Here is a 16,674-nt window from a genome sequence, read left to right on the forward strand (position 1 = left end):
ACAATTTCAGGGTAAAAGATATGATAGCTTTTAATCATTTTTCGAAATCTACATTTAATTATAGATTCAGAAAGTGGGAAACAAAGCAGATTAGCCAGATTAATATATTTTAAAGATACTTCTGAGATTTTTGTCTCTAAAAAATGTGTATTTCTATATTGTACTCTTTAATAATATTTATTAGGTACAATTACATGTGAATGTATTACACATGCTTAATTTGTCTGTGTAACAAAAAGGATAAAAAAGACCTCTTTTAATTGTACCACTTGTTATACTGCTATTACTTACTTTGGTTCAAATGCAAGTATTTAATTTAAAAAAAAATTTTATTTCTGTGTTCTTTAAAATACTAAGGTAAAGGCTTTTCTTGAAAATATATTTTACCCTAAGTGTTCTCTTTTCATTCACACTGGGTTTGTTTATTATGCTAGTTATTTCAAACTGATTATTTTTAACTTGACTTTTAAAAGTTGATTTTATTGTTTCAGAGGTCAAGTTAGTTGTGAATCCACTACATGAATTTAATGTATTTCATAGCAAGTAAACTGTTTCCTCAGTTGACTATATTAAAAGAATTTACATTTGTATGATGGGGAAAGTCTGTGAATCTTAGGAATATGGTCTTGCTTATGTCACATATTCACTAAAGGTTGGCTGCTTTATATCACCTTTCTCAGAAACCCAAGCAAATGGAGAAACTACCAGCTCTTAAGTTGTTGGTTGCTCTGGCAGTGGGAATGAGAGTGCTGGTGGGTCTCATGTTGGCAGCTAAATCCTTGGGCTTACAACTCATTGGCCACAATCACAGGGCTTCACCCAGACTCAAGGAGCGCTGGATGTGCAATCCTACCATGTACCCAGATACAGGGCACAAGAGATTCTCGGTAAATAGCACTAACACTATCATACTGCATTAAAATGTCAAGTAAGTTTTAAGAGGTATTGTGTGGTGGAAGGTCATGTACACCCATTTATCCATTTCTTTTCCTTAATTATTTTATTCATTTGTTCAACAAACATATATTGATTACCTGTTAAGTAGCAGACATTGGGCTGGATGCTTAGATAAAATTGTGAACACGAGAGAAATAGACCCTGCTTTCCTAAGTTTACAATCTATCAAGAGAGGCAGATCGGGATATGTGAATCTCAACTCATAAACATATACGCACAATTTTACTTTCTCATTTTCTTCCTAAGAATTAACTTATTGTCTGCAAGCTGCTACCCAGTATCCATTCTCTCCTTGCTCCTTAATAGCAGAACCTGTTTTCCTGGATCCCAGCTAAAAGATCACATTTCTTAGCCTCTTTTGCAGCTAGGGATGCCTAGGAGATGTAAGAGAAAGTTGTTTGGCAAGACTTCTAGGAGTGTGTGAAGTGAGGGGGAAAGGCACAAATTAGGGCTAGCCAGGCAGGTCCTGCCCCAGTCATGGGGGGCTGTGTAGCCCTGGTTAGTAATCTTAATCTTCCTGGACAGACATTGATAGCCTTTAAATTGGTAGCATAATCGAATTTGAACTTTTAAAATATTATTTTCATAATGTATGGAGAATGGATGTGGGGAGACAATCTAGGAAGACTGATTGGAGGAGCGATGATACTGGGTCAGGTGAGTGGATGGCAGGAGACAGAGAAAACAATGAACACACGTGAGACACTGGAGGTAGAACCAGCAGCACTTGATAACTGTTTGGTTATGTGGATGAGGAATGGTTAGGTATCAGGGATGACCTCACATGTCCTCTAGGGGAAACTAGATATGACATAACAGAAAAGAAGCAGGCAAGGGAGACGATGATCATTGGAGCTAATTAACTGATCAGTTGTCATGACATCCAACTTGAGATGTTAAGGAGTTGAGTATTTGTACCTGGAGCCTAGAAGTGACGTACAAAGCCAACTGTAAATTTGGGAGGAGTTGGCATAAGGGAAGGGGACCACTGAAGGAGAGAATGGAGAATGAGGAACAAGAAGGGTTCAGCATTAGTCCCTGAGGAGGTGGGACATTTAAATTTAGGTGGAGAAGAAGAAGCCAGAGAAGTGGGTGAAAAATCAGGAGTGTCTTCACAGAAGCTAAGAATTAAGGAACAGACAATTGTATTGCATGTTAATGAGAGGTCAAAGACCTTGGAAAGTGAAGGTTTTCCATTAGCTTTTGGCCCTGGCAGTCTTTCCCCATGTGTGGTCGCGAATGTAAGAGAGAGGCAGCAGCTCACCGTAAATATGGGATTCGGGAGGCGGGAGTGTGTGTTTCTAAGAATCAGGAAGACAACACCTTGTTTGCATGCCGTTAGGATGGTTGTTGGAATTTATCTTAGCAGGAGTAGAGTACATAGTGTAGAAACATTTTCCAATTCAAAGAAATCTGAAAGAACAACTGCTGTCTTGCTCACTGAATTTGTATGAATTTTATAATACGAATATTTCGTTGTTAAACGAAATATCTTTGCCGTAGGGGAACTAAGGCCTGGAACCTACAAAAACATGTTTTGAACGAATACGTCTCTGTTCCAGGACCATTTATTTTAATGAAAATTTCATGGTGAAGTTTTCTTTCCTGTTTCTTCAAGATTGATCTAGTTTCCTAATATTCTGTGAGTAGATAGGTGGCTTTTCTTTGGAAATGTAAGTTTTATCTGGATTAGAGAAACAGGGCAAAGAAAAAAAAAAAAACGAATTCAAGTAATTCCAACTAAAGTATCTATTCATTTTCCTTCAATATGGATGTCAGGTCTAATTGTTCAAAATGAAACAATATGGCTTATTGCAGATGAATTATGAAATCCATTTAAGAGCATGTTAAAATAGTGTCAAAGAGGTGATAAGAAAGCTGGAGTTTTAATATTTCAGGGAGAAGACATATGAACCACCCCAAAGAATATAATTATAAGAAAGAATAAGAGGGAAAAAGAAAGGAAAATAAAGCAAAGAAAGGCAAAGCTATTTTAAGAAAACATATCGTCAAAGTCTTAGGAGAAATTGTTCTTCCTTTATTTGGTTAATTGGCTTATGAATAATGCAGAAACATTCTTATTTGGCTTTAAAATATCCTTAGTTCAAACTCTAAGTTTTAGGACCTAAGTCAGACAGAAGGGATTTTGTAGTAAAATCTTTCCTGGGCATTATCAACATCAATCTATTTTCATAGAACTGCAGAATGTTAGAGCTGGTAGAAACCTTGGAGATCATTTGTCAGTCTCTCAGGAGTTCTTCTCCATCTTTAAACTCAGAAGCAAAAATAATAAAATAAAAAACTAAAATAAAAACTCAGAAGCAAAAATAATAAAAAGAGGTATTTAGTCATTTGAGAGAGGTTTTCCTTCAAGTAAAACTGCTTCATAGACTCCTTAAATCCTTGCAGAATTATTTGCAAATCTTCAGGAAAAGACTTGGCATAAATAAAATTGTTTCAAGTTAATTGTCTCTTCCCTGTATTTTGGAGAAACTTATGGCACTTAATTTAGAGAACAGCAAAGATACACGTCAAGAGTTGATTTTGTGGCTGCACATTAAAAATATTTTAAAGCATGCAAGTTGTGCTATGTTGTGCAAATGGGAATGGGTGCCAATCTTAAGTAACAGCCAAAAGTCAAAGCAGCAGGATAATTAATTCCATAAGTTCTCAAGCTGACCAGCAGGTGGGGGCCCAGATTGCTGCCAAAGAGCTTTTGATTGGCAGAGAAAAAGAAAAGGGACCTTAAAATAATCTAAAATGCTCATATAATATTTGGTCCATGTGAAAAAAATTACTGGAAGTAAACTCACTTGATCGTAGGTAACTATGCTCAGACCTGCAATGAAGACATTGATTACAGATTACAACACAGTGCTCCCAGTTTTGGAGAAATGCAAAATTACATAGTTCACTTCTCACCGAACTGTAATTATCAAAGTAACTGAGTGGTCCTCACCAAAGTAGAGTTACTGGTACATAGCCCTCATGAATGTTTCTTTTTCTATATATAGGTTCTAATATTTCAGCTCTTATTTTTATATGTATTTTTATGATGCACTCAATATCTTCCCACATGCCCAATTATATTTCAAAAGCACTGAAATCTTTTTTATATATCTTTGCTTGCTTTCTTTGCTTATTCACTCTTTTAACAAAGAAGTATGAATAGACTTCTGTAAAATTAATTTTAAAAAATTACTGGCATTTGGATTTTGTTATTAATACAAAAAGTAAAACATTTTCAGTACCAACTTGCAAAACTGACAACTAATCATAGTTCATTTTTTCAACCATAGGAGAGTTAAATGATTGTTATACCAGTGAAAAATTGTGCAATTTTTCCTACTGTGGTTTAGAACTTTTAGTTCACAACACAGTGAAAATGATATATTGTTTGTGGCATTAACTCTACTTAATTTGGAACCTTAGAATAATTTTACTTTCTTCCATTAAATCTTTAATGCATTTTCAGCATAAAATTTAAATGTATTAATATGTCAAATATTGATTCTGTGTTAACCTTTTAAGGCTATCTAAATTACATAGATACTTTTTGGTGGATCCGAAAACCAGTTGATCCGTACTTTATTATCTACTCAATAGTATGATTTTAAGTTAATTTGTTGACTAAAGAAGAATTACGTCCTTCAGGTTCATTCCATTATGATAATAACATTTTTAATACTGTGTAAAAGACTTAGGAAGATTCACGTACTTTTTCTGAATAAGTGATACAATTGTATTTTCTGTCTCATTTTTGACATTACATGGCTAAATTCTGGCAGTCTCTTCCATGATGAGAAGGTTTGAAGAAAGGGAGGCACTACTTGATTAATGCTGGAAAAATGCCAATGGAAGGTTGACTTTACATCTTGTTGGTCTTATTGTTTCTCGGGTAAGACGGATGAGAAAACACAGAATGTTAGAACCCCAGTCTGGTTCTGACAGAATGCTGTGCTAAGAGAAAATTTGCCTTTGGGCCCATTTAAGAGAACATTTGATTTACCTATGGAACAAGCTTTCAGTAATACCTTTATAACTACTAAGTGGTTTCAGGAAAAGACAAAGCTTCCTGAAAGGGCAAGGGTGGATGCTTTCTGAGGAATTCAGGGATTTTTTTCTTTATGCATCCCACAGGCGTTGTCCTATTTTCCCTACAACATACTTCCTGTGTTTGGCCCAGGGTAGGAATGAGATAAGAGAGAAAAGGAGAAAAAGGGAACTAGGAAGAAGAAAAAATGTAGTTAGCAGCAAGACGGTGAGCTGGTGGGAGAAAACTAGTTCTTTCCTCTTGAGACGTAGTAGTCAGATTTATAGTATCTATTTCAGTCTCAGCCAGAGATTTACTGACAGATCTTTGCCAAATCAAATCACTTAATTCTATAAGCCTTTTTTTTTTTCTCTTGGTAAAATATTATTGTTAGTATTTATGAATTGCAATGAGGATTTCATAAATATAAAGCCATGAATATTTCATGACGATCTTGAGATATCTGGATCTAAGTATGTGTTATCAAATACAGCCAACTCTCAAATATCACTTAGTGGGTAATGCGTGGAGAACTTAGTTTGGGACTGATATCCCCTTGCCACATAATATATTTCTGAGCTGTCGCCCTTCACAAGTTAGTCAGTGTGTAGTTAAGGAAAGCAATCTAATTTAATTTTAGTCTGGGCAGTAAATCTCCTGCAATGAAGGTTGAGATGTAAGGAGGTTGGGGAGTGGTGGAGGAGGAACTGATCTGGGCTTTCATTCAATCATCAGTCCAACATGTAATGAGCATCTGCTCCACGTGAGGGACTCGGTTAGTGTTTGGGAGTAAAAGTATGAACAATAGAGGAAGCCTGGTGTGGTTATGAGCTAAGGCTTTGGAGCTAGATTTATAGAATTCTGGATTTGGGTTACTAGTCCTTAGCTTTGAGCATGGTACTGAATCTCTTCTACCTGTTATCTGTAAAATGAGGATAGTACCTAGGTCAGAGAGTTGTTTTGAAAATTAAGTGAGGAAAGCACGTGTAGTGAGTGGTGTCTGGCACATGCCTGTGCACTCAATACATACTCAATACATGTTAGCTGTCAAGATCAGGTCTCTGTCCTCCAAGATAGTCATCTATGGGGAATTTGGGTAACTGATGACTACATAACATAGTGTGGTAAGTGGTGTCACCCAGACATGCATGGGCTATTAGGAAGGCTCAGGAGACACACTGAAATCGGACTAGAGGGTTAATACAAGTTGGAAGAGGATGTCAACATCCGGTTTTGAAGGGAATTGCATGCTAACCTAAGGACCTATATTCTAGTCTGAAAAAATATGGTATAGAATTTACAAGCTTCTAGTATGAGTTTCAAGCTCGGGTGATATTTGAAAACTGACTAGGTTTTCAACCTGTGACCTCTCTCTTAAGACATGAGAGAACTTAGTTTTACATCTTTGGCTTTTGACCCTTTTAGTCCATCAAATATTTCATTTAATTTTTAGGGATCCCTTTATCTGATCAAAATTTTAAAAATTAGTTTTATGTTTGACCTATTTTTATCTACCTTTATTAGCCGTATTTCTCAATTTATTCTTTACATTTTATTCCTATTTAAAAAATGTAATCTCTTTCTTTAGAGGATTTTGGAATTTCTTGGCCCTCATAAAATATGTTTATTTGCCTCACATTTTCCTTCCAGTCTGGAATATATTGTGGAAGAGGAAACACTGATTTAGGACAGGTGGCTCCAGGGTAGCAATGCAGCACGTAATGAGGTTTGGTAGAGAGAACTCAGTATGTGGAGGAGAAGGCCTGTTCCCTAACTCTGTGACCTTGAGCTGACTAATTAATCACTCTCAGTCCCATTTTAAAAACTCTTAAAAAATATGTGTATCACATGGAATAATGAATATGAAAATGGCCAGCCCACCAAAGATACTGAACAATCTGAGTTGCATCTAGTTCGTGTTCATGAATAGAACCCCACCTTGCAGTTTACAATTATTTTCTTGTCCTAGAGGAAGCTGGCCTCACACTACAAATGACCAAATCTTAGCATAGCACTGGCACACAGTAGGCAACCGATATATAATATTTGCTTGAATAAATTAAAAAGTGAGACAGCCAAAATCTCCACAGCTAAAGCACAGCTTCTGTCTTCTCAGCAGGTTGCAGGTATACCCCAAGAGCATATTGGAGATGGTGTGGTTTGCTTACACCTGGATTAGCTGGTGCCTGGTGGTCAAGTGGTGAAACTTTCTGCTTCCAGTTAAGATATCATGCAGTCGGTACCATAGAGTAAATGTGAATAATGGAGCCTAAAAGCTCCATGTCAAAAGACATTTTCCAGTATTCACCTACTCACAATTCTGTTTCTACAAAAAATCAGGTGATAATAAATCTTTTTATTATTATTATTTTTTTTTTGCAGTACGCGGGCCTCACTGTTGTGGCCTCTCCCGTTGCGGAGCACAGGCTCTGGACGCGCAGGCTCAGCAGCCATGGCTCACGGCCCCAGCCGCTCTGCGGCATGTGGGATCTTCCCGGACCGGGACACGAACCCGTGTCCCCTGCATTGGAAGGCGGACTATCAACCACTGTGCCACCAGGGAAGCTCGGTAGTAAGTCTTTTCTTCAAAGGTTTCTACAGAGAGTCACAGGATAGGGTTCCTGATACATTTATTAGAATACCTGCTTGCAGGATAATACAAACAATGGATTAAATTCATTTTCGTACCGGGCTATTTTACAAGGATTCTTTATCTCCATTCCCTTCTCTCAAACAAGTTACCTGTGGTTGGGATCAATAGAATCCAAATTTAGTATAAAGATGGATCATCTCATTTACATAAACTAGCTGAAAGAAGTACTTTTGTTGTTTCTATTTTCATCCATGCTAAGAATGAAAACTAAGTACACATGGAACCTGCTGTGGATGATATCTGTTTGCCAGGTTTGTGACTTAATAATCTGAAATGACTTGAAAGTCAGGATAGGAAATGATCTATCAAATCTTAGACTGAGAAGTTTCCACACTATGGGCTGGTTCTTACAAAGAGCCTCCTGAATCATAAAGGAAAATTTCAGGTGAAACAAATTTATCATTATAATCTAATTCAGGTACACTCAGGCTAAGTCTTTACTCAGGTTCCCAGGATGATTCACTATTAGTGCTTTTCTCCATTCTGAAGATACATGTTTTAGATCAGGTTAAAGTGATTATTCTTTCATTCATTTTCATCCAGCAACTATTTATTGAATGCTTATTATGTGTCAGGTATTTTCTAGGGATAATGGGTCAAATAAAACAGAGCAAGTCTCTGCCCCATATTCTAAGGAGGATTTCATGCTTAACCTTACTATGACCCAGTATTCCTGCCTGAATCCTGCAGTTTACATAATCAGTAGGGTAGTATTATGGGTATATAAGGGTGAAATGGAGCTAAAATGCTTCTGATTATGTAGCTAATCTTCAAAGTTCTAAAAGACTCTAATTATCTACTCACACTGCCATATATGTTTGAGTTGGCCCCAAAACCAAATTCCAAGGCCTTGGTGATTGAAATTGGTCTCAACTGCCCTATGCTTGGAAAACAGAGAATTGACAATCCCATCTCCTGGTTAAATAAAGATTATCAGATTTTTTTTATCCTATAAAATTTCTAGACACATTTCCGGTAGAACTCATATGAAATGATTTAAGTACCTACATTAAATTTTTTTTTTTTTTTTGCAAAAATTGTAACATTTCAAGCTTAGATTATCATAGTTTACATTAGGGGAGCTACAGCAGGGCACTGTTGTCAATTATAGGTCTTTTAAAAGAGAAACTGAAAATACAAATACTACTCATACAAATACAAGCATTTCACTCAGTTTTTCTATGAGGGTCCATCTGAGTTTTGTCAGTTGCAGTGTTTCTGTAGCTGTAACAAAAACAACAATATCTCTGTGTGTTTTTAATCATCTGATCAGTAGACGAAAGCTGAAAAGGGGCTTATATCTTTTTTCATGAATCTTTGCTCCCCTGCTTTTCAGACTTCTCTGATAAAGCAGGACATTTTGATATCTACTTACTTCACCTTTTCCAAGTTTGCTTTTAAGGTTAGTGAGAGTAATTTGCTTAGTGATATGGTGATTGCAATCAATTGATTTTCTCCCTCTTTTTACTATTTATCATTTTTCCTCACCAGTGGACTCAAAGGCAGAACTCTACATTCTAATAAAGTCAAATAAACACCACAAGCTTCATGATGGATGAGAAATTTGTCTCAGGTGAAATGTGGGATGGGACAGTTTGTTATTGAAAATATTCATGGGTAAAATTATAGAATCAGCATATGAAAAAATGGGTGACCAGCAGCAAATATCATGCATGTTCCTTCCTTTAAACACCCTTTCTTGGTCCCTAAATATGGGCATTTCTTAAGATTTGCTCCTGGATTTTCTTTTCATTTCTAAATGTACTTCTGCTAGAATTCTGGTCTACACTTTCGGCTTTAACTGTCATCTCTACGTAGATTGAGCAACTACTAGGTCTCACTGGACACTGTGCTGGTTATTCTCTGCTTGCCCTTGAGCTCTTCTCTGCTCTGCTTTGTTCTATGAGAGGCTGATTGCCATAGACTGCATTACCCTAACTCCTTGCCCTGCATTCTGGTTGTATGTAGACAATGGAAGGATGGGAGGAAAGTGAATTAGGGTTATTATTTATCTTCCCTCCTCACTGCTGAACCTCGATTCTGGCTTCAGCTCTTGTTGGCAGGCCCCTTCTGTACCACCAGCTCTCAGTGAGCTCAGTGTAACATCATTTCCTCCGCTTTCTCCTTTGTACCTGGAGTTAAGGGCAGTTTCCTTCCATTGCTAGTTTATGTGACTATCTCTTTTGAGTCCCTTAATCCTGCCACACACTTTGTATCCTGACAGAGGCAGCCTCTCACTGGGTACCTGGAATCATGGTAAGTGGTTAACAAAACAGGTACTGTTTTTGTCTTTGTGGAATTTAATGTCCTAGTCTGTGGGCATAGTCGATAAACTAGCAAACTAAAAGTAAAAACGACAACTACCGTTTATAGTAAAATTTATGGAAGGGGCTTCCCTGGTGGCTCAGTGGTTGGGAGTCTGCCTGCTGATGTGGGGGACACGGGTTCGTGCCCTGGTCCGGGAAGATCCCACATGCCGCGGAGCGGCTAGGCCCGTGAGCCATGGCCACTGAGGAGCCTGTGCTCCGCAACGGGAGAGGCCACAACAGTGAGAGGCCCGCGTACTGCAAGAAAAAAAAAAAATTATGGTAAGAACAAAGTGGTGTAAAAAACAGACAGGTGTGGGGATTTGGAGGGTGAGCTAATTTAGACATGGAAATATGTTCCCGTGGGGCTAACACATGAGGTAAGACATCAGTGATTAGAGGTAAGCTAGCCATTTGAAGGGCAGGAGAAACAAATCAGCAAATACAAAGAACCTGAGGCAGAAAAGAGGTTAGTGATACTTTAATCGATATCTAAGTAGAGGACCTCATATTTAAAATCTCTTCTTACATCTTAAGCTGTTTATAGATGTATATTTATATACTAAACAAAGACTTAGATTGTACTTGCCAAGTGCCAGACACTGTTCTAAGTGCTTTATATTACCTCATTTAATCTTCATTAATATCTTAAAAACAGGTGCTATTTCCTCCACATTATAGAGGTGGAAACTGTAACACAGAGAAAATATGTCCTATTGTCATCTCAGATTTGGCAGATCCGGGACCAATTTTATTATTTCTCATTTTTTCAGACTTATTTATATTAATGGAATTCTCATTATTTCAATCCCACGGGGTACAAACTTTGATATTGGACTTCTCTTTTTTTTTCCATTCCTCTCATTCCCTTTATCAGGCATGAGCCCTTGTCAATTATTCCTTCAACACATCTCTTATATGTGTCACTGTCTTTCCATTATCACCAGCAATGAATGCCCTAATGCAAGCCCACTTCCCCCCTAGATCACTGGATTACAGTAGCATCCTCTGATTGTCCCCCCTCCTCAGAAGGGGAGGGTCTGAAGAAGCTACCAGATTATTTCTTCCTAGAAAAATCAATTCATCATGTTAGTCCCCTTTTAAAAAAAAACTGCTAAAGTCCTCCCAATTCCAAGCAAAAGGACCCATCATTAGAGCGTGTGGCAATCTAACTTGGTTCTCTTTATCCTTAATCCCCTGTTCTTTCATCGTGGGTCTTCTGTACCTGCTTTTCTGATTTCTCTACTCTTTTCTGAACATGAAGGAAACAGAAATTCCATGTGTACCTCTGTCTTCAAGCACAAATCAGGTGAACATGTTAGTTGCAGGGGAAAACGTGTTAATCTGGGAATCTATTAATATTTGGAAGATTCAATTAATATATATTACAAAAAGATTACACACATGTGACTGAGAACACATTTATAAATATGAGAAATGACTCCCTCTTCCTGCATCCACCATGCTGATTAAATAACAAGGTAGTGTGTTTTAATTGTTTTTGTGTGTGTGCATGTAATTATCACAATTTCATTTTCTTTAGTCAGCAGTGCTTTTGCTAACTTGAATGTTATATTTAGCTATGAGGAATGTATTTAAGGAAATTAAATCAATTCATTTAATATAGTATATTTACTGAGCCGTTATTATGTGAAAATTCTGTTTTAGGAGCCATAGGGAATAGGAGAATAGGATATGCTTTTCCCCCCTAAAGGACCTTAGAGACCACCAGAGTTCAAAATGAAGCTCATACAAGTTCACCTGGAGGGTTACTAGCGAATAGTGGAAGGAGCTGTTAGAGGAACCCAGGCACCAGGTAGGTAAAAATCACTCATTAATTGACACGGTACTTGGATTCACCACTTTGTAATGGAGTTTGAATTTCTTTCCCTTTAGCCCAAAGATGCTCTCTGGTTCAGTGCTTAATCTTCACTTATACCTTTTAGCATTAAGAAACTGCCAATATTTGTCTGAAATTAAGAACTGAGAAATCAATGTTTTTAAAAAGTCCATAATAACCAATCTCCTAGGGTATTTACTCACTTTCAGAATCACTTCTATTTCAATCAATGCAAAAGCTCTGGATTTATTATCCTGCCTCAAGAGCTAGTCCCTTTTCCCCAACATGATATGTTCTTGTGTCTGCATAACTCGGTCTGGAATAACGCCCCAGGAGTTCCATTCTGTGGTGGCTTTTGTCGTTCTCTGTGGACAGGAGAAGGAATCTCAGTATTTCAAATCCTTTAGAACTCTTTGGGGTGGCCATGTGCACCCCGATTTCAGTTCTCCTTTGAAATCTCCCCATTAATATAAGTGGTATATATGCCTCTTAGTTTTTCTCATTGTCTAAAACAATAACTATAGGAACATACACACTTGTCACTCCCAAAGACAAACATTAGCTCTCACAGACAATACAGGTTAAACTAGGGGGGTCTAAATTCAACTGTGTGCTGAGGCCAGCTAGGAAAACCAGGTGAGAGTGGGGACACAGTGTCACAGGGAGAGATGGGGACTGTGACAACCTCTGCTTGCGTCCATCTTTTTGTTGCTACACGGGAATGAGAGTCTTCAGTCTTGCCATACAATCTGAATTATGTCAAGAGGAGCTAGAAATCCATATTTTTAAAATAAAAAGACATAAATTTTTAAGTATTGTGATGATAAATTTTATGTGTCCACTTGACTGAGTGCCCAGGGATTTAGTCAAACATTATTCTGGATGTGTCTGTGAGGGTGTTTTTGGATGAGATGAACATTTAAATAAGTAGTCTGGGTAAAGCAGATTGCCCTCCCTAATATGGGTAGGCCTCATCCCATCAATTAAAGACCTGAAGAGAACAAAAATACTGAGTAAGAAGGAATTCTTCCTGCCTGACGGGTTGAGCTGGAACACATGTTTTCTAGCCTTTGATTTCAAACTGAAAAATTGGCTCTTCTTTGGGTCTCAAGCCTGCTGGATTTAAAATTGGAACTTGCACAATCACCATCAGCATTCCTGGTTGTCAGGCCTTTAAAGTTAGATTGGAACTACACCACTGGCTCTTCTGGGGCTTCAGCTTGTCTCCATAATTGTGTAAGCAGCCAATTCCAACCTCTTTCCCCCCGCCGTCTCTCTCTCTCTCTCTCTCTCTCCATATATATACATATGTGCACACTCATACATACATACATATAGAGCCTATTGGTTTTGTTTCAAATAAAATAAAACAGAACAATGGCCTGAAGTCCTTCATGACATGCCTGAAAGCCAGTGCCATCATTTCAGACTTTATATTAAATCTGTAAGAGAACAGGTAAACATTTCTTAGCTGCTCCACACTTTTCAAAGTTCATTGCATCTCACAATGAAGATATGATTTCAAGTTAGTATGTAGAACAGTGCTAGTGATTTTATTAATCTTCCTTATCCCTTTTAATGATCTCTTTTTGACCTTTCTAAGGCCTTCTAGGAATAAGAACTACCCTGTTTATGGGCCACACACTCGTCAGTGACACAAAACCCATGCCAAAGCTTACTGGGACTAGTAAATTCTTAGATCAGACGCCTCATCCTCCTTAGTCCCCATTAGAGGAGGTATTAGAGAAGCAGGGGATGGAGTTTCATTATTCCAGTTAGGTAAGTAAAGAGACTAGCAAACCAAACCATATACATCAAAAGGGTTGTTGATCTTGAAGGTAGTCTCCTTAAAAACTAGACTTTTAAAATAAAGATTCTGCCATTTATTCAAATAATATTTTTATTCCTCTTTCAGAGTTGCGTTTTAAAACAATTTCACAAGGAAATTTTCTACAATTAAATTAGTTACTCTTTGTGTTTGACTAAAAACATGAACAGCCAAATTAAAAAATTCACCTTTTCAAATAACTTTTGGTTGAAAGGTGAATTTAAATATACCCTCAAGAAAAAAAAAAAAAGATTTGCTACCCCTAAGACTACATAAAAGAATGCACCATAGACAGGTGGCTAAAATATTTTAAGCAATGGACATATCACTGGAATAAATGCATATTATGCAAAGATGGCTGCTCCGAAGGGGTCCCATGGAAGGGCTTTGGTGCATTTTATTAGAACTCAGTCTTGTTACTCAAAGCAAGTGTTGCAAACTCATTTGAGTGACTTGGGTTGGGAATAAGACAGCAGGAAATGTGGTGAGTTTAGGAACGAGGCTCTGGCAAGAGCAGGCAGCTGCTCTTCAGCAACACCAGGTGTTGTCAGGGAGGCTTTGAGCCATGTGTTCTCAAACTGCTGGCATTTCAACATCTGTGGAGAATGCAGAGGAGTCTGGTGACGTGGGGCTGACTGGTACCATTGGTGGGCATGTTTCAGTCATGTGGCGGCCAGAACAAGGGGGGGGGGGGAAGTAGAGACCCTGAGGGCAGATTGTGCATTTGCATTTACCTGTGAAAGGAAGAAAATAAATTAGGATATTAGCAAGGCCCAGTGGATTTTCCTTAAGGTGTATGTAAGTGGGAAGGAAGGATTCTGAGCGTAGGATATGAGTAATGTGAGTGGAAAGGGAAGGGTGAAAATGTTGTGGAGAGCAGGACTGAGGAACATGGAACCAGGGAACTTGAAAAGGATTAAGCCAAAGGTCCAGGATGAAGGGAAGGTTATGGGAATGAGGAAGGAGATCTCATCCTCTGAAAAAGAGATTTATTGTGGTGGAGTGAGATGATCGATTACTTGGATAAAAATAGAAAACATACTTATCAAATCTGTGCATTCTACCAATCTGTGAGGAATAGCTAATGTGATTAATAATAGAGTTAAGATTCAAGAAGTCATGTGGGAATGATGAATTGAAACAAAATTAAGTTTAGTGATGATAAATGCAAAATCTTCCCTTTATACTGAAATAAATCATTTAAAGTAAAGAAAGGAGAATAAATGACTTTATACCATTTCACATGGAAAAGATTAGCATTCTACTTGATAAAAAGCTTACGTATTAGTAATACCAGAAGGGTAACATAATTGCTTCAGAGCTAATGCAAACCTAAGTTTAATGAATTGGGAGCATACAGGGTCCACCTCAGGAGAGTCTATAATTATGATATGTGAAAGGTCTAAAATTGGGGCAGAAGGAGCAGTCTATAACTGGGGCACTAATTAAACAAACTTTGATATATCCTTATAATGGAATACTCTGTAGTTATGAAAAAGAATAAGAAGGCTCTCTGTGTACCAGTTAGGAAAGATTTTCAGAATATATTGTTAAGCAAAAGATGAGGGTGCATGATAATATATATAGCTGCTACTTCTTGTCTATGAAATGGAGAAAATAAGAATAGGTAATCATATTTTTAAAGTTTACATAACAGAATTCCAAAATAATAAAAAAAGGAATTAAAAAATGTGGTTACACATAGCAGGCTGAATGGGAATACAGTAGACGATGACAGGGTAGGAACCGTCACTGTCCAAATTGGAGAGGGACCCTATCCAAAATTATATTCTTCCTAATGATGGGGTTTGCACTACATTTATCTGTTCTTCTTCTGTAGTGTCTTTAATAATACTTGTCAGGTAGAAGGCTATCAACTAAATATTTGCCAATCAAATGAATGAGTACATGAATGATGACATGAGATGACAACTCTCCTCAAACGTACAAATGACTTGTGTCAAATAAGAATTAGCCCTGTTTTTAGTTCTATGTGATCAAACTAGAACGAATGAATGAGAGTTATGGGAAGAGGAAAAAAAAACCAGTTTGTTCTTTCAATAACCATTTTTGAGAGACTATTTTGTAGTGGGTACTAGAATTATCAAGCAGAATAAGACATGCTTTAAGCTTTCAAGAGGGTCGCAGTTTAGAATCAGGGTGTCAGGCTCAGAGATAAGTACATTATAACAAAACAGACACAGTGCTAGAAGCAGGCATAGAAAGTGTGGAGAGTGCTGAGTAAACCTGGGATGAAGGGGTATGTGTGAGTTTGGGGTGGTCATAATTAGTTTCCTGGAGAATGGCATGGCTGAGCTCGATCTTAAAATAAAGAAGGGGAGGGAAAGGAAAGGGGAAAGAAGGGATAATCCAGGGAGAGGGAAGGCAAGCGCAGAGACTCAGGGCAGAGGAGAGTGGAGTGTGTTGTGAGGAACATCAACCAGTTCATCTTGGTGGGAGCATGGAGCTCAGAGCAGGGAGGCAGGAGATGTGACAAGAAAGGGACGCAAACAACCTCGAACTCGGTATATTAAAGAGATTTCTAGCAGGCTGCGTCATCTAAAAGCAGGAAATGGTCCTCAGTGGAGGTTTTCACGTTCAAGCCCAGGCAGGCTACATGACCTCTTGCTAGTGCTGTAGAAAATAAAAGAGCAGGGGCTCAGAATTTAAAGTAGACTTTTGTCTTTTAAAAGAACTACATTGCAGGAAGAGAGGAGGGTGGGGATGATGACATTTGAGTTCCCTGACACATCAGAATTGCAGGTTTTCTTTTACACAAGTGCTACTTGTGATCACATCTACCATTGCCTGCTGGTTAGCAGGAGAGGAGGGTGTCATGACACTCAGGGAAAGGAGAGGAGACCTCATGATACTAAGCAGTGGGGAGAAGGTGGATCTTGGAGTAAACTTGAAAAAGGTTGTTTGCAAAGGGTGTTGATAACATGCATTTGAAAAAACCTTGTAACCAGTAAAGCATTAAGCAGCTATCATTTTGTTGAGGCTTAACTTTCTCTAAGGACTCTCATATAGAGCGGTCTTATTACGGAGAAGCTGATT

The sequence above is a fragment of the Aethalodelphis obliquidens genome, unplaced genomic scaffold (genome assembly GCF_003676395.1).
Source record: "Aethalodelphis obliquidens isolate GAN/ISIS:26980383/991018 unplaced genomic scaffold, ASM367639v1 scaffold3, whole genome shotgun sequence".
Taxonomy (NCBI): domain Eukaryota; kingdom Metazoa; phylum Chordata; class Mammalia; order Artiodactyla; family Delphinidae; genus Aethalodelphis; species Aethalodelphis obliquidens.